Raw genomic sequence first — 25447 nt, forward strand, 5'->3', positions numbered from 1 at the left:
CTATGATCTGATCTGAGGGAGCTCCGTCCCATGGGGAGGAAAAGGACAAGAAGGCAGGACACGCACGCTGTCTGACCTTTCCAAGCTGTCACTTCCTCATCTGTGAAATGGGTATAATCACAACCACTTCATAGAGTTCTGAGGACAAAGTCACATAATATATGTAAAGCACTTACTAAATGATGTTTTGAAATGTTAGCCCCAAACAAAACAGCAAATGGGAAAAGCCAGGCCTGGGTAACAGCTTTTCAAAGGAAAGATGACTGTGGGCCAGCGGGGCCAGGAAGGCTTCCTGGAGGAAGAGGTGCACTTAGTGGGCCTCTAAAGGCCTCGGTAAGGAGACCCTCTGAAGCTGCCCCTCCCCTTCCTGCCACACCGTGGCCACACAGAGGCCCGGGTCCCAGGCGGCCTCCCGCTCTGGAACAGCAGTGAGCTGGCCACTGTGTGGCCAGCTGTGTGCAGCCGTGTGCCAACCGTGTGCAGCCACTGTCTGCCTCGGTTGCCCGGTGCAGTACTGACCCAGCCACACAGCATGCCCACTTGAGAGCTCTGTGGCCAGGCGGCATATTCACCCTGTTCCCTGGGAGCCTTGCTCCAGGACATTTAGATCCCTCTAGTTAATCTCTGCATCCCCGTGGGTCGTCACTCCAACGGGGTGCTGGGGCTGACAGTCCTGCAAGGCCGTCTCAGCAGTTCCGAGGGTCTGCGCCACACGGCCGCCCTCCTCTGCCTGCTGCTCTCCCAGCATCTCACATGCCCTGGGAAGTGGGAGTGTGTGTGTGTGTGTGAGTGTGTGTGTGGGAGTGTGTGTGTGTGTGGCAGTGTGTGTGTGTGTGTGTGTGTGTGTGTGTGTGTGTGGGTGTGTGTGTGTGGGTGTGTGTGTGTGGTGTGTGTGTGGGAGTGTGTGTGTGTGTGTGTGTGTGTGTGTGTGTGTGGAAGTGTGTGTGTGTGGGAGTGTGTGTGTGTGTGTGTGTGAGAGAGATCTGGGTGCAGCAAGAGCAAGGTGTCGTGGATGGCCTGGGGTCTGCGGGCTTGTACCCAGGGGCTGGTTTGCCCGCTGGGGTGGCGGGGCTCTGAGGGGTGCTTTAGCACCAAAAGCTCGGGTCCAGAATTGGGCTCTGCCTCAGCCTGGTGGGGTAGACTGCACTGCTAGCTTAGTCTCACGGCTGCCACCCAAGCGGGCAAGGAGGGCCGCAGCTCGAGACGGGCCCTGGGTGGTGTGTGATGGCGGCAGCCCCAGCACGACTCTGGGGACACGCCGGCCGGCTCGCGGGAGGAGGGAGATACTGTCCTTCCTTCACCAGAGTGAGCCCAGGCGGGAGTCCCCAGCAGGGGCCTCTCGGGCGGGCGGGCACTGGCCCACGCCCCTCCCTCTGCCGCCTGCAGGCTGCTGCCCGAGTGGACTGAGCCGCACACTTTCGAAGGTCACCTCCCCTCTTCCAGGGGCCCTGAGGTCTGACTCGACCCGGGGTCTCAGCCAGAGCCGGGAATGTCCCTGAACGTCCACATCTGCTGGGGCAGCCGTGGCCGGGAGTGGTTTCCCTTGACTGGGTAATGTTAGCCTTGGCTCGTGGGGAATCGGAAACCCACATGTGCAGTTACAAGCACCTCCTCTGGGAGGTGAGTTAATCCTCCACACCCCTAGTTTACAGACGAAGGAAATGCAACGGGGTTAGGTCACTAGGAATGACGTTGGTGCCTACTGCGTGCCAGGTGTTGTGACTCTTGTTTGGGTATCTCAGCCAAGCCTCACCACCACCTGTGAGATGGACACGACTCTTTCCATTTCACGGATGAGCACACTGAGGCCCACGGAGGTTGGCTACGCTGCCTGGGGTCCTACAGCCGGGACTCAGCCTCGGCCCCTGCTCCTCCGCTGAGTGTCGGGAGCGGGGCAGACTGCGGGGTGCTCAGCTCCCGAGTCCATGTTCTCAGCCACCCTGTTCCCCTGGCGTGTGGGTGGGCATCTGCTCGGGCCAGTGAGGTTTCCTCAGGCAGGAAGCGTGCAGGCCCCTGGAGAACCCCTGGTTTGCACCCACACCCCTCCTCCCGGCCCCCCCTCAGGTGCCCCTCACTGCTCACCCTGCCCCAGGCTCCTGCCTGGAAGCCCCAGCCTGCAGGCTTACCCTTTCTGTCTTCTCCGAGGCCCCCCAGTGCTCACCCATTCAGAGTGCCGCATTTGACAGTATCGTGGCACAGGAGGTTAGAATCGCCTGAACACCATATTGGAACCAGCTGTACTGTTTCAGGCTCTCCCACCATCTGTGAATTCCACTCGAGGAAGAAATGTTTTGCTCGAGTGCTGTCCTCAGAACCCAGCATGGTGTCTGGTCCGTAGTGCTGTTGAACATGAAAGTGTTATTTGCTCAGTCACGTCCAGCTCTTTGCAACCCATGGGCTCCTGGTGGCACAGACCACCCACCAGGCTCCTCTGTCCATGGGATTCTCCAGGCAAGAATGCTGGAGTGAATAGTCATTCCCTTCTCCAGGGAATCTTCCCCAACCAGGGATTGAACCCGCGTCTCCTGCATTACAGGCAGATTCTTTACCAACTGTGATGCTCTATTATTGATTGAAACTGATGGAAGTTCCCTTGCTCAGATTTCTACTGGGCAAGTTGCCCATCATGTAATTTAGGTGATTCTGGGCGCCTCTGCGCCTGGCTGTGATGGTCAGATGCATTTTCTTTGCCCAGTGCTAACACAGTGAGCACATCCTCGTTCGTTCAGACTCAGCCGCTGCCTGTTATGAGGAATACCTGTAAGAGCATGCCGGCATCACGTGTGACAGAGCCTGGCATGGGTCCTTCCCCAAAAGTTATACAGTTCACTTCATTTCCATTATCAGGGAGCCTCCATGTGGATCTCAGCTCCCTTCCAGCCCCCCAACTCCTTCCTCCTTTGTCTGAAACCTCAGAAGACAAGCAGAGAATGAGAATAAGAGACGCGCAGGAACTCTTCAGCTTCTGGTAGAAGTGGGTGAATCCAGTGTAGAGGTCCTTGCTCTGAGTACAGATTGAGGTACCACCTGAAATCTCCAAGACACCGAGTGGCCCAGACGTTCTTTTCCCAAGTGGGGAGGCTTGGGAACAGTGAACTCGTGGCCACCATCTATTTTGGGACTTAGATCTGCTGGACATCGGCTAACTTTCTGCAGTTAGGACAGCGGGGGCGGTAAGTGGCTTGTCTTCCGAGAGATGGCCTCTATCAATAGCCGAGGCTCGTGCCCTGCTGCAGTAGAGAGCACAGGTGCACTGGCCCCAGTGAGGGCGGGCCCGTGACAGCCCTGCGGGCGAGCACCGGCTCAGGCTGGTGGGCGGCTGCTCTGCGAGGCTGCTGCTCCGCCGCGCTCCTCTAGGGCGCAGCCTCGGCCGTGCGACTGACGACCCCAGGGGGCGGCGGCCCGTGGCAGCCCTGGAACGGGGAAGGGAGAGAGCTCTGGGTGAGCAGGGGTGACACCCGTCAGTCCGCCGCTGAGAAGCCCCCACAGAGCCGCAGCCAGCAGGCGCGTGGGAGAAAGGAGAGACCGGGGACGTGCAAGCCTCTCGTTGGGTGTGTCCCTCAGACGTTGGGTGTGTCTCTGACCCAGGCAAGACCTGAAGGAGGGTGCAGATAGAGGAGCCTGTGCGGAGTGAACAAAAGGGGGCGCACAGGCCCCGAGGCTGGGCACTGGCACCCCGCGCAGGGATACGGGAGCCTGGAAACAGCCGCGTGGAGTTCAACGTCTTTTCAGAATGCGGAGGACTGACCCCCAGATACAAACGGGGCCCTCACAGCCGTCTCTCATACACACGTCTTACCTTGCAGTGGAGGAGACGGTGCCAGAGAGGGCAAGGGACTCACAGGCAGGGCCAAGAAGGGGAGCTGGTTCTCGGTAGGAGGCTTGTCGGGCTGAGTGACGGCTGTGGCCAGGTGGTGGTGGTGGTTTAGGCGCTCAGTCGTGTCCGACTCTTCGTGACCCTATGGACTGTCCGTGGGATTCTCCGGGCGGAACACTGGAGTGGGTTGCCGTTTCCTTCTCCAGGGGATCTTCCCGACCCAGGGATCGAACCTGGGTCTCCTGTGTTGGCAGGCGGATTCTTCACCCCCGAGCCACCAGTGCCCAGCTGGAGAATGCGGTTACAGTGCTGGGAGCTACGTGGGGCCTCCTCTGCTTTCTTTATGCCTCCTTTGTTCATGGGTTTGGAATGGCGCTCTGACCCGCTGGCTCAGAGTTTGGGGTTTTGGAGGCAGACTTCCAGGTTTGATCTCTAGCTTTGTCACTTACTAGCTTTAGGGTCTTGTGCAAATTACTTTCACCTCACTGGGGCCCCTTTTTTTTCATTTATAAAATGGAGGTGATAATGGTTTCTACATTACAGGGTGGTTGTAGGGAATGAGTGAACACATGTAAAGCACTTAGCACCCTGCCTGGCAGATCAACAAAGATTAGCTAGTTTTGTTCTTATGTATCCACTTAGTTTAAACCCAAATGGACAGATCTCTTCGGCAGCCTCTGGGAACATCCAGCTGTGGGAAGAGGGGAGAGGCGCTTGTAGGGTGCCTGCTTTGTGTGGCCGAGGGTTTGGCTCCGGATGTGGGAGAGCAAGCGAGTCTGGAGGCCTGGAGCGGTGCTCAGGGGGGAAAATCTGCTAATGGTGTCTGAGGGCGCGGGTGCCAGGGGCCTGGGACGTGGGGAGTGGACCCCTAACAGGATTGCCTGCTGGGGGGGCCAAGTCAGAGTTCATGCTTCACGTCACCAGCCTCGCCCAGGGCTCACCCGGAAGGTTAGAGGTCTTTAAAGCCGCACCCACATTCATGGTTTTATCACAAAGCACCGTTCACGTGGGGATGGATCCTTTGATTCAAGCAGCCTTCCTTTAAGAGCCAAGAACAATTCAGCGCATTCCCACATAGCTGTCTTCAGAAGGGACGTGCTGAACACACTGGCTGATAAGAGACAGGAGAAAACATCTCCTCTGGGCCCTGGGGAGGAGGGCGTGTCCCTTCCCACCAGACCTCCCCTCCTGGGTGGAGGCCCCGCCTTCTCTGGAGTCTGCAGACCTTGTGGGCCTCTCTGCAGAAGTGCAGTGTGATGAGCACAGCTTTGTGGAGGTGGTAACAGAATTATAGACCAGCCTCCCCTCGGAAAAGATCCTGATGCTGGGAAAGACTGAAGGCAAAAGGAGAAGGAGGCAGCAGAGGATGAGATGGTTAGATAGCAACACCGACTCAGTGGACATGACTCTGAGCAAACTCCGGGAGATAATGAAGGACGGGTGCCTGGCGTTCCCTAGTCCGTGGGGTTGCAAAGAGTCAGACACAACTTAGTGACTGAACAACAACAACACGCCCTTGGGAATGTTACCCCTTCCTCACGTGAGACTGGCCCGCTGTGCCTGAGCATCCCGTCCTGGGGTGCAGCGTCAAGATGGAAAAAGATGCTTGCCTGTTGGAGGCAGCGCCCAGGGCCGTCAACACAAACCTTTAAACACGGAAAGTCAGTCATGTCTGACTCCTTGCGACCCCACGGACTGTAGCCCACCAGGCTCCTCTGTCCATGGGATTCTCGAGGCAGAAATACTGGAGTGGGTTGCCATGCCCTCCTCCAGGGGATCTTCCCCACCCAGGGGTTGAATCCGGGTCTCCTGCACTGCAGGTGGATTCCTTACCGTCTGGGCCCCCAGGGAAAAGCGATGGGACAGCTGCTGGGACAGGCGGTGCGGAGGGGCTGGCCTGGAGGCCAGGGGTCCGTGTCACCCACTCTGTCTGCCCAGCCGGCTGCTCAGCAGACTCAGTGAGTGAGCGTGCTTTGCTCACAGAGTGCTGACCCGAGTCGGCAACTACAACATCCCAGAAGGCAGAGCCCCGCGGTGGACACATGCAGAGGGTAAACCGGGGCTTCAGACTCCTGTGAAGTTCTGCCGGGAGCCGCAGGGCAGGGCCTTCCAGCTGCGGGTGAAAGACCCACCTCAGTCTGACTGGCGGCGGCGGGCCTCAGGGCTTGAAGCCAGGGCTGCCTTCTCTCCACCGCCCAGCATGTCTTTCCTGTGCTGTTTCCCTTCGCACGCCAGACTCTACTCTTGGACAGAGTCTCAGAAGTCTCAGCCAGGTTCTCACCTGGTCACTGGCCCCTCCTGGGTCACCCTTGCACCCTCGACGCTGTTCCGGTGGCCAGTGGCATGCCCTGGAGCCAGCTTAGGACCCTCGGGAAGGCTGTGATGAAGAGGGTGGGCCCTGCAGGGCACTGGGGCTGGGGTGTCCCCCAGGCGGCTCAGCAGTGGCCCCTCTGAGGATGAGCCTCTTTCTCAACAAAGAGCCGGGCCCCTTATGGTGTTGTCTCCTGGAGGCGATCCCTACAGGGGAAGAGGGGAAGTGACAGCTGGAAGGGAGCCAGGTGTCACGGGCTCCTCTGGGGGCTCAGACGGTAGATAATCCGCCTGCAATGCGGGAGACCTGGGTTCCATCCCTGGGTTGGGTAGACCCCCTAGAGGATGGCATGGCAACCTACTCTGGTATTCTTGCCTGGAGAATCCCATGGACAGAGGAGCCTGGTGGGCCACAGTCCATGGTGTCGCAGTCAGACGTGATTCAGTGACTTAATACTTTGCAGGTGAGTGCTCTGTGACAGTCACTGTGGCTGGAGGTGGCCTTGGGACCAGACCACACAGGCAGCCTGCAGGGATGATGGAGGGCTCAGAGGGCAAGAAGGACTGGACTCTGCTGGGTTCCAGGTTTGAGCCAGAGCCAGACGGTGGGAACTGCATGAAGCCCATTATTCCCATATCTCGAGACCTTTCTCACAGCCGCAGCCATCTCAGACTCCTGCGGCCTTGAGAGGTGGGCGTTCCTGTTGGGTTAGCGCTTACTGAGCCCTCCCACCTGAGAATCCCATGTCAGAGGGGCCTGGTGGGCTACAGTCCATGGGGTCGTGAAGAGTGGGACACGACTGAGTGATTCACACTTTCTCTTTCCCAAGAGCCAGGCGAGCCGTCTGCAGGCCTCCCCGCTTGAGGGTGCTGCATCTGGAGAACAGTCCTGTGCAGTAGGGGTGGTGTTCTCTGCAGAGACGGCTGAAAGCTCGCATTTCAGAGGTGAGGTGGGATTCAAATCCAGGCCCGGGGACTCTGGAGCCCAGACTATTTCTGCTCTCTCGAACCGCCCTTCAGTTGGATTAAGGAGGTCACTGAGGGAACTCTGGTGTCAGACACCTGCTCACCCTTGATGCTGCTCTGCAACTCTTCAGCAATTTAATCAAAGTCCCACTTTTCTTATCTACACAATGGAAATAGTGGTACTCTGACACGAATCCTGAGAAGAATGAATGAGACACAACGAGGAGAAGCTCTGACATATGTAGACCTGAGTCAACAGGTCTGACCCCAGGTATCCTGCTATGGGCTCTGCCCTCCCCTCGGTCCTGCCTGTCATGGGTGTGATGCTTCTGTCTTGAGGCTGACCTTCTGCCTCTTCCCCAGGATTTCACTTTATTATTCCACTTAGTACGGACAAGACACATTGTATAAAAACAAGAAATACAGACCAGTCAAAAGAAAGTTAAAATGCCCATCACCCTGTCCCCCCAGAGCCGCCTTTGCTGACATTTGAGTGTTTCCTTCCAGATCGTCTCCGTACACATCCGTGTGGCCTTTTTTCTTTTATAAAGTGAGGTTCTATCACATATGCTGCTTTGGGACCTGCTGCCACTGTGACAGCAGATGCATTTCTGCAGTGTCTTAGCAGCAGTGCCGCATTTCATTCTATGGATAAGCTATAATGTATTTAACTGGAAAGGCCTCTATTTTTGGCCGTGTGGGCTGTTTTCAGCTTTTCTCAGCTACATGTGAGGCTGTGACCAACGCCCTCTCAGCCTGGTTGCTGCGCTCGTTCTTAACGGTTTCTCTGGGAGAGGTTTCTAGAAGTGGGGTTTCTGGGTCAGGAGAGGAGTATTTCCAGACTGTCCTGCAGAGCAGCCGTACCTGTGTGCTTTCTACCTGCGCTGTGTGGGACCAGCTGCCTTTCATTCCGACCTTTGATCTGAAAATGAACATTTATTCTTCACTTGTATGTCAGGTATAGGCTATTTGGAAAATTAAGAAAAATATAAAGCAGAAAATAAAACCAGTCATCTTACTGCTACTTGAGTTAGTCAATAATGATGTATTTTTAAAAGATATATAGACAGATATTTATATCTATCTTTAAATAAGTCTGATTTATGTGCTGTGCTGTGCTAAGTTGCTTCAGTCATGTCTGACTCTGCGACCCCATGGACTGTATCCTGCCAGGCCCCTCTGTCCATGGGCTTCTCCAGGTGAGAATACTGGAGTGGGGTGCCATGCCCGCTTCCGGGAAATCTTCCCGACCCAGGGATTGAAGCCACATCTCTTAGGTCTCCTGCATTGAGAGGCAGGTTCTTTACCACTATTGCAACCCAGGAAGCCCATGAAATTTATAAATATTCATATTTTGTACACAATTAGGATTGTGTTATATATACTGTTTTCTGCTTTTTTCACTGTATGTATATATGTGTGTACATGACAGTTATTTTTCCATGTCATTAAATATTTTTGAAACCAATTTTTAAAGGCTGCACAGTGGTGTGTATGCCTTATGCATATTTTTGAACCAACTGCCTGTGGAACATCTGTGTTGTTTCAGTTTTTCATATTACAAATATGCTCTACAGCTTTCTAGAAAAATAACTTTATTGAGATATAATTTACATCCCATAAAGTCCAACCTTTTATAGTGTACACTTCAGTGGTTCAGAGTTGTGTAACAATCACCATGGTCAATTTGAGAACATTTTCATCACCCCAGAAGAAATCAGTGCTCGGTAATGGTCACGTCCATTATCTGATTAATCGCCGCCCCCCAGGCATGTGCTGTGCTTACTCACCCAGTCGTGTCCGACTGTCTGTGACCCGTGGACTGTAGCCCACCAGGCTTCTCTGGCCATGGGATTCTCCAGGCAAGAGGACTGGAGTGCGTTGCCATGCCCTTCCCAGTGGGATCTTCCTGACCTAGAAATCGAACCCGGGTCTCCAGCATTGCAGGCGGATTCTTTACCAGCTGAGCTACCAGGGAACACCCCCGCCCCCAGGCATAGTCAGTCACTAAGCTACTTTTTCTCGATAGATTTGCCTATTCTAGACATTTTAGATAAACAGAACATCGTAACGTGATGTTTTGTGTCTGGCTTTTTCACTTGGCATGTTTCCAGGGTTCTCACATGTTATAGCATGTATCATTCCTTTTTATGGCCGAATAATGCTCCATTGTATAAACATGCCACATTTACATTTGTTAATCCATGCAGAGTTGATGGACGTGAGGTTGCTCCTACTTTCTAGCTGTTATCAATAATGCTGCTGTAAACATTTGTGCACCAAATTTGGGGTAGGTACACGTGTTCATTGCTCTTGGGTATATACTTAGGAGTGAAATTACTGGGTCATGTGATCAGATCAGATCAGAGCAGTCGCTCAGTCATGTTCGACTCTTTGCGACCCCATGAATTGCAGCGCGCCAGGCGTCCCTGTGCATCACCAACTCCCGGAGTTCACTCAGACTCATGTCCATCAAGTCAGTGATGCCATCCAGCCATCTCATCCTCTGTCGTCCCCTTCTCCTCCTGCCCCCAATCCCTCCCAGCATCCGAGTCTTTTCCAATGAGTCAACTCTTCGCATGAGGTGGCCAAAGTACTGAAGTTTCAGCTTTAGCATCATTCCTTCCAAAGAAATCCCAGGGCTGATCTCCTTCAGAATGGACTGGTTGGATCTCCTTGCAGTCCAAGGGACTCTCAAGAGTCTTCTCCAGCACCACAGTTCAAAAGCATCAATTCTTCGGCGCTCAGCCTTCTTCACAGTCCAACTCTCACATCTGTACATGACCACAGGAAAAACCATAGCCTTGACTAGACGAACCTTTGTTGGCAAAGTCATGTCTCTGCTTTTGAATATGCTGTCTAGGTTGGTCATAACTTTCCTTCCAAGGAGTAAGCGTCTTTTAATTTCATGGCTGCAGTCACCATCTGTAGTGATTTTGGAGCCCAGAAAAATAAAGTCTGACACCGTTTCCACTGTTTCCCCATCTATTTCCCATGAAGTGGTGGGACCGGATGCCATGATCTTTGTCTTCTGAATGTTGAGCTAATTTAAGCCAACTTTTTCACTCTCCACTTTCACTTTCATCAAGAGGCTTTTTAGTTCCTCTTCACTTTCTACCATAAGGGTGGTGTCATCTGCATATCTGAGGTTATTGATATTTCTCCTGGCAATCTTGATTCCAGCTTGTGCTTCTTCCAGCCCAGCGTTTCTCGTGATGTACTCTGCATAGAAGTTAAATAAACAGGGTGACAATATACAGCCTTGACGAACTCCTTTTCCTATTTGGAACCAGTCTGTTGTTCCATGTCCAGTTCTAACTGTTGCTTCCTGACCTGCATACAAATTTCTCAAGAGGCAGATCAGGTGGTCTGGTATTCCCATCTCTTTCAGAATTTTCCACAGTTTATTGTGATCCACATAGTCAAAGGCTTTGGCATAGTCAATAAAGCAGAAATAGATGTTTTTCTGGAACTCTCTTGCTTTTTCGATGATCCAGTGGATGTTGGCAATTTGATCTCTGGTTCCTCTGCCTTTTCTCAAACCAGCTTGAACATCTGGAAGTTCACGGTTCACATATTGCTGAAGCCTGGCTTGGAGAATTTTGAGCATGACTTTACTAGCATGTGAGATGAGTGCAATTGTGCGGTAGTTTGAGCATTCTTTAGCATTGCCTTTCTTTGGGATTGGAATGAAAACTGACCTTTTCCAGTCCTGTGGCCACTGCTGAGTTTTCCAAATTTGCTGGCATATTGAGTGCAGCACTTTCACAGCATCATCTTTCAGGATTTGAAATAGCTCAGCTGGAATTCCATCACCTCCACTAGCTTTTTTCGTAGTGATGCTTTCTAAGGCCCACTTGACTTCACATTCCAGGATGTCTGGCTCTAGGTGAGTGATCACACCATCGTGATTATCTGGGTCGTGAAGATCTTTTTTGTACAGTTCTTCTGTGTATTCTTGCCATCTGTTCTTAATATCTTCTGCTTCTGTTAGGTCCATACCATTTCTGTCCTTTATCGAGCTCATCTTTGCATGAAATGTTCCTTTGGTGTCTCTGATTTTCTTAAAGAGATCCCTAGTCTTTCCCATTCTGTTGTTTTCCTCTATTTCTTTGCATTGATCGCTGAAGAAGGCTTTCTTATCTTTTCTTGCTATTCTTTGGAACTCTGAATTCAGATGCTTATATCTTTCCTTTTCTCCTTTGCTTTTGGCTTCTCTTCTTTTCACAGCTATTTGTAAAGCCTCCCCAGACAACCATTTTGCTTTTTTGCATTTCTTTTCCATGGGGATGGTCTTGATCCCTGTCTCCTGTACAGTGTCATGAACCTCATTCCATAGTTCATCAGGCACTCTATCTATCAGATCTAGGCCCTTAAATCTATTTCTCACTTCCACTGTATAATCATAAGGGATTTGATTTAGGTCATACCTGAATGGTCTAGTGGTTTTCCCTACTTTCTTCAATTTAAGTCTGAATTTGGCAATAAGGAGTTCATGATCTGAGCCACAGTCAGCTCCTGGTGTTGTTTTTGCTGACTGTATAGAGCTTCTCGATCTTTGGCTGCAAAGAATATAATCAATCTGATTTCGGTGTTGACCATCTGGTGATGTCCATGTATAGAGGCTTCTCTTGTGTTGTTGGAAGAGGGTGTTTGCTATGACCAGTGCATTTTCTTGGCAAAACTCTATTAGTCTTTGCCCTGCTTCATTCCGTATTCCAAGGCCAAATTTGTGATAACTCTGTGTTTACCTTTTTTGAGGAACTGCAAACTATTTTCCAAAGCGAGCTGTGTGACTCTGAGAGGTGCGCGTCTCCCCGTCCTGTCAGCACTCCATCTGCTCTTCTGATTACAGTTGGCCTAGTGTGCAGGTGAGGTGGTAGCTCACTGTGGTTTTCGTTTCCCTAACGACTAATGATGTTGAATAATTTTCTTGTTCTTATTGGCCATTTGTGTATCTTTTTTGGAAAAATATCTTTTTAGATCCTGTGTCCATCTTAAAAGTGGGCAATCTGTGTTATTACTGAGCAGTAACAGCTCTTATACAGTCTAGACACAAGTCCCTGCACGTCCATAGGGTTTTAAGGTGTTTTCTCCCATTCTGTAGGTTATCTGTTTACCTTCTTGATGGTGCCCTTTGAAATGTAAAAGTTTAAGTTTTGATTCATTTTAGTTTCTCTATTTTTTTCTCTCTTGCCTCTTTTGTGCTTTTGGTGTTGTATCTGTTGACTAATCACTGTCACAAAAAAAATTTTTTTTAATTTAAAAAGTTTTACAGTTTTAACTCTTACATCTAGGTCTGTGTTCTACTTTGAGTTTATTTTTGTATATAGTGTGAGGTAGGGGCCTGACTTCATTCTTTTCTCTGTGGTTATTCTCGCACTATGTTGAGACTATTTTTTTCCCATTGAATTGTTTTGATGTCTTTGTTGAATTCAATTGAGTATAAATGCCAAGGTTTATTTCTGGATTCTGAGTCCCATTGCATTGGTCTGTATGTCTACATTTACGCCAGCACTATCCTGTCTTTATTACGTAGCTCTGTAGTAAGTTTTAAGGTTGGGAAGTATGAGTCCTCCAACTTTGTTATTCTTCCCAAGATTGTTTTGGCTTTTCTGGGTCCCTTATATGTCCATATAAATTTTAGACTCAAATAGTCAATTACCGTGGGGAAAAAAAAGGCTTACTGGGAATTTGATAAAGATTATGTTGAATTTGATAAGGATTATGTTGAATCTGTAGATTGATTTGAGGAATATTGCCATCTTAACAATATTAGGTCTTCCAGTCCATGAACATGGAATGTCGTCTTTAATTTCTTTCAAAAATGTTTTTTAGTTTTTGGTGTACGAGCCTTATTCCTTTTTTAAATTTATTCCTAAGTCTTATTCTTTTGGATGCTATCATAAGTGGAATTGTTTTCTTAGTTTAAGTTTTAGAATGTTCATTGCTAGTGTATAAAATATACAACCGACTCTTGTATATTGATCTTTTATTCTATAACCCTGCTGTACTCATTTATTAGCTCATAATTTTTATAGATTCTTTAGGCTTTTCCATAAATATGTCATCTGTAAATAGGGTATTTTTACTTCTTGCTTTCCAATCTGAATGCCTTTTATTTATTTTATTGCCAAACTGCATTAGCTGGAACCTCTAGTACCATGTTGAATAGAAGTGACCAGAGCAGAGATTTTTGTCATAGGATGAAAGCTTTCAGTCTTCACAAGTAAGTACTGTGTTAGCTGTGGGTTTTTCATAAATGGTCTTTACCAGGTTGAAGAACTATTTCCAGCTTGTGGAGTGTCTTTATTATAAAGGGGTGTTAGATTTTGTCAGATGCTTTTTCTACTGAAATAACTGTGTGATCTTTTGTGCCTTATTCTTCTACTGTGCTCTATGCTCAGTCACTCCGTCGCGTCCGACTTTGATCTACAGCCCACCAGACTCCTCTGTCCATGGGATTTTTCAGGCAAGAATACTGGAGTGAGTTGCCATTTTTCTCCTCCAGGGAATCTTCCAGACCCAGAGATCGAATGTGTGTCTCCTGCATTGCAGGCAGATCTTTACTTGATGAACCATCAGGGAAGCCATTCTTCTGTTAGGCTGGATTATATTGATTGATTTTTGTATGTTAAAGCCAACTGTGCATTCCTGGAATAAGTCCCACTTGGTCATAATATATAATCCTTTTTATATGTTGCTGGATTTGGTGCACTAACATTTTGTTGAGGATTTTTAATCTGTATTCATAATGGTGTAGTTTTCTTGGGATGTCTGTCTGGTTTTGTTATGAAGATAATACTGGTGCTATAGAGTGAACTGTGGAGTGTTACCTCCTCTTCTTTTTGGAAGAGTTTGTGAAGGATTGGTGTTGATTCTACTTTAAACATTTGGCAGAATTCCCCAGTAAGCCGTCTGAGCGCAGGCTTTTCTACGTAGGATGTTTTTTGATTACTGATTCAATCTCTTGATACTCTATTGTTTTAATAGACTTTAATAGCCTTTCCTTGTTCTTCACTTGCTTCTTCATGGCATCTTTTCATTGGAGCCCTGAGCTTCTGATCATGCAAACAATCCTGATTAGAAAAGAATGCTCTTCAGCCAGTTATCATTTTCAGGGTGGATGCCTGTGGAATAGTCTCTATTTTCTTCTACAATAATATCTTCAGTAACCTGGATAGACTTAGATGTCGTCATACTGAGTGAAGTAAGTCAGACAGAGAAGGAGAGATATTGTATGACATCCCTTATATGGATAATATAAAAAGATATTATACAAATGAACTTATTTACAAAAGAGAAACAGACTCACAGACTTAGAGAACAAACTTAATGGTTGCTGGGGGAAGACGGGGGATGGGCTAATTAGGGAGTTTGGGATGGATATGTACGCACTGCGATATTTAAATGGATAACCAACAAGGTGCTACTGCAGAGCACAGGGAACTCTGCTCAATGGTACATGGCGGCCTGGATAGGAGAGGAGTTTGGGGAGCATGGACATGTATCGGTATGGCTGAGTCCCTCTGCTCGCCACCTTAAACTACCAAAGCATTGTTAATCAGCTAAACTCCAATATAAAATGTTATAAGAGAATAATCATAACACCGCGAGTAGCTGCTCACCCATGTTACAGAGTGAACTCAGTTCATGTGGTAGCCACGGGAAGCAGGACTACCTATATTTGCAATTGATTAGCAAAGTCACCCTGGTGGATGGGTCCTAGTTTTTCCTGCTAGGAGGCTGTCAGCCACTGTCAGGTGAGCAGGAGGGATGACTTAATTAAGTTCATGAGCAAGAAAGATTTTTCTGGCAAATAGTGGAAAACAGATTAGAAGGAATTAAAGCTTATGAGGAAGGAGAATGGTTGGAGAGGTGAGCTGGCTTTGGGTTCTGCATTTCAGGGGGCTTGACTTCTGGAGGCTGTTTCCAGGTGGCAAGAGGAAGGAGGAACCACCTCAGGCAGCACCTTTGACAGCAGCCATACGTCTTCAGTTGTTCCCGCTGCAGCCAGACAGACCTTTCCTCTGCGGTTCCTTCTGGGTCCCACCCAGCAGCCCACCTTCTCCACTCTTTAACTCCACCTCATCCCTTGATTCTTTCCAGCCCTGGGATGTTCGTGCCTTCCTGTTGTTGCAGAATTTGGGGATGCCATGCCATCCTGTTTGGCTTCTCATCCATTTCATCACTTAGGCAGACAGTTCCATACATTAGATCTCCTTTATTTGAAAGAACTAGAGTTGACTCCTTTGTCCTAGTGGACAGTGCAAAAGCCAGAATTGAAGTAGGCCATGGAGATGGTATGTATGCTGTGTGGTTGAGGAAGGAATCGAGGTGACTGTGAGATTTTTGGCTTAGCTCTCTGGGCAGGTAATGCTGCTGTTCAACCAGGTGAGGATCACAGAGGAGCCGCCAGTCTTCCTAGGAGGGTGGGGTGAAGATACGGGGGTGCAGGTGAGCACCGTGCTACCTCTGTGACTACAAGGGGGTGCTGTGCAGGGACCCATCCTCATTCTGGGGCTGCTGCTCTCAGCAGGAGGGTCTCCAGGCTTTTGGTTTGTTGGTCAGGGTCTGGGGACAGACTGTGTGTACACTTGGGTTCAACCCAGGAGCGGCGGAATCTCGTTCAGGGGACCACCAAGTGAGGCCGGCAGGCAGTCCAACATGTAACAGGGGAGCTGAGCCTCAGGCACAGTGCCTGCCAGGGCTCAGCTCACAGAGGGGGAAGGGACGCAGGTGACAGACAGCCTTCCCCTGGGTTTGACCTAAAGCACGTGAGCATTTGTACATCTGTGGCAGATTTAATCCTTAAGTAGGTCGAAGTTAAAATGTGATGAAGGCTGTACGCAGTCCGAGGTTGAATGTACCACAGAAAAACATACGCTGCGGGCGTCGGGAGTGGACAGCACTCCCCCGCTCCCCATTGTTCCCTTTTCCTTCCTGTTGAAGCTCCAGCTCTGGATAAGCTCTGCTGACCGGGATGAGTCTAGGCCGGGCGTGCATTTTCCCGGTCCTGGAGGCTCTGGCCGGTCTGGCCCAGCTGGGTCCAGGCCATGCTCCATCCCACCCACACTCTGCTCCCCCGCCTGCCGGCTGCCTGCCTGCCTGCCTCACCTCTGCCGGGCTCCTTCCCACCTCCGCTTGGCTTCCCCCTCCAGCCTGGAGTCTCCTTCGCTGACAACCTCTCCAGCGCCATCATCCACTCGAGCCCTCTCCTTCCTCCAATTCCACCTCTATTTCTAGTGAACACCATCCAGCTTGGCATTCCGTTTTTGTTTAATTATCACATCTGTCATGTGCCTCTCTCAGACTATGACTGCATGATTAATGAACTCACTCAACCAGCAAATATGCGAGTGCCTGCTCTGGGGTGGGCTCTGGGCTGGGCCAGGTCTAGGCTGCTGGCTGCAGATCCCAGCATGTGAACCAGGGTACGTGCTTGCCACACAGGACTACGTGTGCTGGGATGGTTCTCTACACAACTCCCCTGGCATTCAGGACCACGCTATCTATCTTCTATAGATAAATGCCACCTAAGTAACAAAAATTTCTTAAGCAGGAGTGCAGTGTTTTTAGTGTGTTCTGAAATGCTCTCCATTTTAAAAGAAAATAGATTTTGGTCTGGGTCTGCTATAAGACACATAATCTTGTCTCTAACTCCTCTTCTGCCCATGCTCACCTTCAGGTGGAATCATCTCAGTGTGTAACCTGTCTTTCAGTTTGTTGGGCTCTGAAGACCCCATCTCCCAGAGCTCGCTTTTTGGAACCCAGGGACTCTTCGGGCCTCCTTAATGCAGTCTTCTCCCCTGCAGCGCATACCAGTTGCTGTATTTTTCATTCTTGGGATTTGGGTCCTTATTTCTAGGATCCCCTTGAGGCTAGCCAGGTTCTAAAAGATCACGTGGTCCAGGCTTCTATTTAGTATTTTAAAACCCGGACTCCTGACTCCTAGCAGAGCGCTCATGCCGCCACAGCCCATCCCTTGGCTTCTATCATTTCCAGGCCCTGTCTGGTGTTCATTTTCTTCCCCCAAATGTTCCTGATGCTTTGGGAATTAAAAAAGCGTCCGTATTTGGAAAGCTCAGAGCTCTCTGGGGGCGGGAGCAGAGCACAGACTGTACTGCGGAGAGGAAGGTGTCAGAGCTGGCTCTGCGGGCTCCCCGCCCCGACCCCCTGCGACGAGCGAAGCAGAGGAAGCTGCGCTGGACCCTGGCTGGACCCCCTGCCCAGTCCCTTGCCTTGACCCATGAGCCAGAGACCTGTGTCTGCCCTTCAGGGCACGGTGCAACCTTGCAAGACAGGGAGAGGAACTCGGGTTTGTTAAGCTCGTACTAAGAGCCAGGTTCTGGAGTAACAGTAGTCAGTTATTAGTAATTACAGCATGTTTAGGGGCTTCCCAGGTGGCTTCAGTGGTAAAGAATACGCCTGCGAATGCAGGGGCTATGGGTTCGATCCCTGGGTGAGGAAGATCCCTGGAGGAGGAAATGGCAACCCACTCCAGGATTCTTGCCTGGAGAATCCCACGGACAGAGGAGCCTGGCGGGTTACAGTCCGTGGGGTCGCAGAGAGTCAGAGATGACTGAGAACGCACGCACAGCATTCTTAAAAAACCTTCCAGACACCCTCCGCACACCTGCCCCCAAAACCCTTACACCTTACGCGGTGCCGCCCCAGTTAAGAGGACCACAAGGCGGACCCTCTGCTTCAGCGCCAGTTCTTTCCCCCCTTGCCGGCAGGCGCTTGCCTTATGGACCGGCCGGTACATCGTTTGTGCAGGCCGCCCAGGAGCAGAAACGCCGCCCCGAGCGAGGCCGCCTTCCCCCAGGCGCCGGGAGCGGGCCCCCAGGCCTGGTCGGAGGTTGCAGGGGCAAGAACAGCCCGCGCCCTGAACAGCGGGGGCGACACTCGGGCTTCTGACTGAACAGCTTTCTTGGGCGCCGTGGCCACGTGAGGGCCTCGGAACTCGACGTCAGGCGCGGCAGCGGGTGCCTGAGGCGCAGTCGCGGCGCGAGGCGGGCCCCTCACGCCCCGGCGTCGGCCGTTCTCCCCGCCGCCGCCAGGGGGCACGGAGCCGCGTGCGCCGGGACTCGCGCATGCGCGGGCCCCTCACGCCGGGGCGCCGGGCGGTTCTCCCGCCGCCGCCAGGGGGCGCGGGGCCGCGCCCGCCAAGGCCGCGCATGCGCGGAGTCGCCGCGGCCTCGCCGCCGCGCGGGGGGTTCTGGGTCCTGCCCGCGCTCGCCAGCCGCCTCTACCATCCTCGGATCGGCTGACCTCCCGCGGGCTCCGGGGCCGCTCCTCGGACCGTGCCTCGTGTGGGCGATTCCCCTGGGTCTCGGCCGTCCTCGCCGGCCTCGGGGTCCGTCCTCCGCCGCCCTCTGCGGTCTCACGTTCACAGGGAGCCCCGCAGGGGGCTCGGCAAGTTAAACAGGGGTGCAGGCACCCCTGGGAAAGAGCGCGGAGTTGTGGGAGTGCGTTCTGAGCGGGGAGGGTTAGCAGGAGTGGACAGACCCCAGCTCTTCAGGACTGGAAGCCCCTGGTGATAAGGACGCCCACGGAGCATTGTCTTAGTCTTTTCCCTGAGGTGAACCGCGTCTAGAGGTGGCAGAACCCGATCCAGATCTGTAGGGGTGGGGGCGAGCTGGTGACGGGCCTTCTAGGTGCCCTGCAGCCAGAGCCCGGCCTGTCACACTGGAGGGAGGCCCTTCCTGCCTGGCAGGAGGGTTCTGCTCCTGGGGGGCCGATCCCTGCGCCCGTGAACTCGCCCTGGAGGCGAGCTTGCTCAGCCAGTGCTGTGTGACCTGGGGCAGATAATGCACCCTCTCTGAGCCCGGGCCGCCCAGGTGCTAGTGGTGAAAAGAAAAATCTGCCTCCTAATGCAGGAGACAGGAGACTCAGGTTGGACCCCTGGAAGAAGGCATGGCAACCAGCTCCAGTATTCTTGCCTGGAGAATCCCAGGGACAGAGGAGCCTGGAGGGCTACAGTCCTTGGGGTCGCAAAGAGTCAACGCAACTGAACACACAAACACACACTTTGAGCCTGCAGAGTAAGGAGAGAGAAGATAGGGGTGGAGAGAAGATAGGGGTTCAGTTTTTCCCCTTCAGAAGCTGCTGCTTACTTTTTTGAAGTCGAGATCTCTTCAGGGGCAGTGAGAAAACAGTTCAGTAGAAAACTATGCAAGAGTGGAGGGAAGTGGGCGCAAAGTGGGGGTCTGGGGGTCCTTGCGGAGTTGTTTTGTCCATGTGCAAGCTCCAGAAAATGTGGGAGCACGGGTGTGAGAACGGGAGCCGTGAGGCCGTGTCCTGCTGCGGACCTGCCCTCTGAGCTGTCCGGAGCTGTTTATCCCGCAGTGGTGCTCCCGCAGGCCTCCTCCCACCTAGAATGAATGATTCTGCGAGTCCTGGGAGGCTGGATGCCACACATCTCAGGTTGCAAGTCAAAGCTTCCTGTTTATATTTAGATGGTGTAAGAAGAGTAAGAGCCCTTTTATTGCTGCTGACCCATATTCATATTTCATGTTGTGTTGATCGACTCCTCATTGGTTCTTATTTGGGGAACAGAGACTTAAGGAGCCCAAAGAAAGTTTGGGGCTTAGTTGAAGGTACACTGAGGTACTCATACTTAGTTCTTCTGATACCATGTCTGGCTCAGTCACTGTGCTTTTTACCTTGTGGTGGAAATGTCTCCTCCATCCTAGTGATGTGGCTTCTCAAGGGAGAGGACCGGGTCCCGCTCTGTGAAGCCCAGCCGTGGTGCCTCGAGAGAACCCGTGGGATGGAGAAAGGGAAGGCTCAGCAGTTCACTGGCCATTCGGATTCCTTGCTGTCGTTAGGGCTACACTTTGTGCTGTAGGGATCCCCTGAGGAGGATGAGTCCACTCTTCTTAGGAAAGAAACTGGAACCAAGACCAGAGGCTTAAGTTGCGTCATGTATTAACAATGGAGGAGGAAATGGCAACCCACTCCAGTATTCTTGCCTGGGAAATTCCATGGGCAGAGGAGCCTGGCGGGTGACAGTCCGTGGGGTTGCAGAGGGTCGGACATGCCTGAGCAGCTGAGCACATCCCACGTGTATTAGCAAGATCGAGGGTGCGTGCTAGTATGTTAACTGTGCTTGATTCCAAGTGGTGGGGATGCAGTTGATTGCTTTGTCTTCTCGTTGCTTTTCTATATTTTACAGACACTCAGAAAGTTGAGGAGGATTGCTCTTCTCCCCAGGAAAGTTCCTTCAGTTCAGTTCAGTTCAGTCACTCAGTCGTGTCCGACTCTTTGTGACCCCATGAATCGCAGCACGCCAGGCCTCCCTGTCCATCACCATCTCCCCGAGTTCACTCAAACTCATGACCATCGAGTCGGTGATGCCATCCAGCCATCTCATCCTCTGTCGTCCCCTTCTCCTCCTGCCCCCAATCCCTCCCAGCATCAGTCTTTTCCAATGAGTCAACTCTTCGCATGAGGTGGCCAAAGTACTGCAGTTTCAGCTTTAGCATCACTCCTTCCAAAGAACACCCAGGGCTGATCTCCTTTAGAATGGACTGGTTGGATCTCCTTGCAGTCCAAGGGACTCTCAAGAGTCTTCTCCAACACCACAGTTCAAAAGCATCAATTCTTCGGCACTCAGCTTTCTTCATAGTCCAACTCTCACATCTGTACATGACCACTAGAAAAACCATAGCCTTGACTAGAAGGATCTTTGTTGCCAAAGTGATGTCTCTGCTTTTCAATATGCTATCTAGGTTGGTCATAACTTTCCTTCCAAGGAGTAAGCATCTTTTAATTTCATGGCTGCAGTCACCATCTGCAGTGATTTTGGAGCCCCAAAAAGATAAAGTCTGACACTGTCTCCACTCTTTCCCCATCTATTTCCCATGAAGTGGTGGGACCGGATGCCATGATCTTCGTTTTCTGAATGTTGAGCTTTAAGCCAACTTTTTCACTCTCCTCTTTCACCTTCATCAAGAAGCTTTTGAGTTCCTCTTCACTTTCTGCCATAAGGGTGGTGTCATCTGCATATCTGAGGTTATTGATATTTCTCCTGGCAATCTTGATTTCAGCTTGTGCTTCTTCCAGCCCAGTGTTTCTCGTGATGTACTCTGCATAGAAGTTAAATAAACAGGGTGACAATATACAGCCTTGACGTACTCCTTTTCCTATTTGGAACCGGTCTGTGGTTCCATGTCCACTTCTAACTGTTGCTTCCTGACCTGCATACAGATTCCTCAAGAGGCAGATCAGGTGGTCTGGTATTCCCATCTCTTTCAGAATTTTCCACAGTTTATTGTGATCCACACAGTCAAAGGCTTTGGCATAGTCAATAAAGCAAAAATAGATGTTTTTCTGGAACTCTCTTGCTTTTTCCATGATCCAGCAGATGTTGGCAATTTGATCTCTGGTTCCTCTGCCTTTTCTAAAACCAGCTTGAACATCTGGAAGTTCACGGTTCACGTATTGCTGAAGCCTGGCTTGGAGAGTTTTGAGCATGACTTTACTAGCATGTGAGATGAGTGCAATTGTGCGGTAGTTTGAGCATTCTTTAGCATTGCCTTTCTTTGGGATTGGAATGAAAACTGCCCTTTTCCAGTCCTGTGGCTACTGCTGAGTTTTCCAAATTTGCTGGCATATTGAGTGCAGCACTTTCACAGCATCATCTTTTAGGATTTGAAATAGCTCAACTGGAATTCCATCACCTCCACTAACTTTGTTCGTAGTGATGCTTTCTAAGGCCCACTTGACTTCACATTCCAGGATGTCTGGCTCTAGGTCAGTGATCACACCATTGTGATTATCTGGGTCGTGAAGATCTTTTTTGTACAGTTCTTCTGTGTATTCTGGCTACGTCTTCTTAATATCTTCTGCTACTGTTAGGTCCATACCATTTCTGTCCTTTATCGAGCTCATCTTTGCATGAAATGTTCCCTTGGTATCTCTAATTTTCTTGAAGAGATCTCTAGTCTTTCCTATTCTGTTGTTTTCCTCTATTTCTTTGCATTGAAGAAAACTAAGAAAACTAAGGAAAGGTCCTTAGTTGATAATAACAATTACTCTTTATCAATAGTAGCCGGGACCGGACTAACCTCATAATAATCGGTTAGAGAAAATGCTTTTATTTTCATCTGCTTCTTGAGGAAACAGAGGCCCCAAGATATTGAGGAAATTGCTCAAAGTCACAGAGCTAGAAAATGGAGAAGCGAGGGTTTGAATCCAAGTCTGTCTAATTATGTACTTTCATGTATTTTTCACGTTTGTGTATTTTCACTTATTATTTTACCCAGTGTATGGGTTGCAGATCACAGTTGGTGATTTTGGGCACAAAGATTAGAAATGTTGCAAGGAAACCTGGGATTACCCCTTGACCTCCCAGTTCTATTTAAGGTATATATTCAAGAGATGTGGAAGTGTATGTCCATACAACAGCCAGTACGTGGATATTCGTAGCATAATTCATAATATCCAAAAAGCGTAAAGAACCCAAGTGTCGGTTGGCTGATGAATGGGTAAATAAAATGTGTTATCTCCACACAGTGGAATATTAGTCAGCCATAAGACTGATGCATTTGGAGCTAGATAGAAGTGGAAGTTGTACAGTATCATGAATGTAATAAATGTCGCTAAATTCTTCACTTTAAAATGGCTCATTTCTTGTCATGTGAATTTCCCCTCTGTTTGAAAAAAAGGAACGAGGTATTGATATATGCTACAGTGGTGGCCCTAGTGATAAAGAACCCATCTGCCTATGCAGGCGACGTCAGAGACATGAGTTCAGTCCCTGGGTGGGGAAGATCCCATGGAGGAGGGCACGGCAATCCACTCCAGTATTCTTGCCTGGGAAATCCCGTGGACAGAGGAGCCTGGGGGGCTACAGCCCACGGGACCGCAAAGAGCCGGACACAAGTGAGTGACTGAGCATGCGTGTTGCAGCGTGCTGTGTCGTGCTCAGTCTCTAAATTGTGTCTGGCTCTTTGTGGCCCCGCGCACTGCATTGTGTGGAAACTGTGCAGAAAGCCTCTACACCTGGAGCCTGGCTTGCGTTGTGCTGAGCTGAACAACCTGTGAGAGGCCAGTTGCTCTACAGGTGAGAATGCACGGCCAGCAACCTGGGGCCAGGACTTGCTTTGAGAACCTCGAATCTCTTTTCCTGAGTTACTTCTCGACCTTGGAAATTGAGATCCCTTCAAATTGTCCTGCTGCCTTTGAAGTCCTTGCCACAGAGACATGCTATTGTAGTGGGGTTTTTCTGGTCCTTCCAGTTATAAACTCCGCTGTGGGTCATGTTGCAGCAAAGCCCCGGGGTGTACCTGGCCCCAGCCTGGCTTCAGAGATTACGATACACGGTTATGATACACAAGGAAACGATGCCTAATGTTGTAGTACATAGGGCCCAAAGTTATATTTTATAGCCTTTTATTGTGTTGCTTCACTTCATAAGTTAATTCCCTGTTCATGATAATCAATTGAAAAAAAAACAAAAATGCTTATTTTGGCTGTTAGTCCTGCAGAGTCATCGGCTCAAGTTGGTGTTCTAGTAACTCCGCCCTCGTGGCACAGATGAGGCCTGGGAGGCCCAGCGATCCAGGGATTCGCCTCGTTGCTGTTCAGTTGCCAAGTCATGTCCAACTCTTTGTGACCCCATGGACTGCAGCATGCCAGGCTTCCCTGGCCCTCACTATCTCCCGGAGTTTGCCCAAGTTCATGTCCACTGCACTGGCGATGCTCTCCAGCCATCTCATCCTCTGTCGCTCTCTTCTCCTTCTAGGGGAGAGGGACTCACCTAGGGTGATGCAGCTCCTTGTGGGAGATGAAACCCTGCCCTGTGGATCAGTTTCTTTGCCTTTGCAATTTGAAACTCATTTTTAACGTCACCGCTCTTATCGGACACTGAGTATGCTGTCAGCAGCTCAGTGAGGCAGGATGTTATGAGCAGAGGTTTGTAGTCAGATAGACCAGGGGCTGAAACTTGGCTTTATCATTTACTCAGTGTGGGACTCTAGGTTCAATCTTATCTGTAAAGTGTGACTAACGCCTTCCTTGCAAGAGTGGCCTGGAGGATTTAAGTGGTGTGTGTCAAGCCCAGGCATACTGCTGGATGCTGAGTAAGGCCTTGATAAATGAACCTATGTTATTGTGGGAACTGTGCAGTCTTGCATGCCCAGATCAGGCTCGTAGCTAAGGGATCTCAAATTCAGACAGTCCTGAAAGAATTGGGGAGGGTTAACCCCTCAGTGATCAGAGGATTTTTTTTTTTTGGCAATGAGATGTGTAGCTGTCCACTTCCTCAGCCAGACTTTCAGGGATGTACAGCACTTGGGAGAAAAATTGGAGCTCCTTTTCAGAGGTGATGAAACCTTGTGTGGAAAGAAACAAAGGAGAGTCCAGTTTGCCATATGATGCTGTTAAAGTGCTGCACTCAGTATGCCAGCAAATTTGGAAAACTCAGCAGTGGTCACAGGCCTGGAAAAGGCCAATTTTCATTCAAATCCCAAAGGAGTGCAATGCTAAAGAATGTTCAAACTACTGCACAATTGCACTCATTTCACATTGCTAGCAAGGTAATGCTCAAAATCATCCAGAGTAGGGTTCAAAAGTACATGAACCGAAAACTTCCAGATATACTAGCTGGATTTAGACAAGGTAGAGGAACCAGAGATCAAATTGCCAACATCCATTGGATCATAGAAAAAGCAAGAGAATTCCTGAAAAATACCTACTTCTACTTCACTGATTATGCTAAAGCTTTTGACTGTGTGGATCACAGCAAAATGGAAAATTCTTAAAGAGGTGGGAATGCCAGACCACCTTACCTGCCTCCTGAGAAATCTGTATGCAAGTCAAGAAGCAACAGTTAAAACCAGACATGGAACAACAGACTGGTTCTAAATTAGGAAAGGAATACATCAAGGCTGTATATTGTCACCCTGCTTATTTCACTTATATCCTGAGTACATCCTGTGAAATGCCAGGCTGCATGAAGCTCAAGCTGGAATCAATATTGCTGGGAAAAATATCAATAAGCTCAGATACGCGGATGACACCATCCTTATGGCAGAAAGTGAAAAGGAACTAAAGAACCGCTTGAAGAAGGTAAAAGAGGAGAGTGAAAAAGCTGGCTGAAAGCTGAACATTTAGAAAACTAAGATCATGGCATCTGGTTCCATCACTTCATGGCAAATAGATGGGGAAACAATGGAAACACTGACAGACTTTAGTTTCTTGGGCTCCGGAAATCACTGCAGATGGCACCTGCAGGCATAAAATTAAAAGATGCTTTCTCCTTGGAAGAAAAGCTATGACACACCTAGACAGTGTATTAAAAAGCAGAGACATCACTTTGCTGACAAAAGTCTGTATAGTCAAAGC

At 50.0% G+C, this 25447-nt stretch overlaps 1 protein-coding gene across 15 annotated transcripts in view; it reads left to right on the plus strand.

Moving 5' to 3' along the window:
* Nucleotides 1-25447, plus strand: part of TTC7B (tetratricopeptide repeat domain 7B) — a 273939-nt gene that overhangs the window by 35474 nt on the left and 213018 nt on the right. The window lies entirely within an intron of this gene.

This window comes from Bos mutus, chromosome 10 (genome assembly GCF_027580195.1).
Source record: "Bos mutus isolate GX-2022 chromosome 10, NWIPB_WYAK_1.1, whole genome shotgun sequence".
Lineage (NCBI taxonomy): Eukaryota > Metazoa > Chordata > Mammalia > Artiodactyla > Bovidae > Bos > Bos mutus.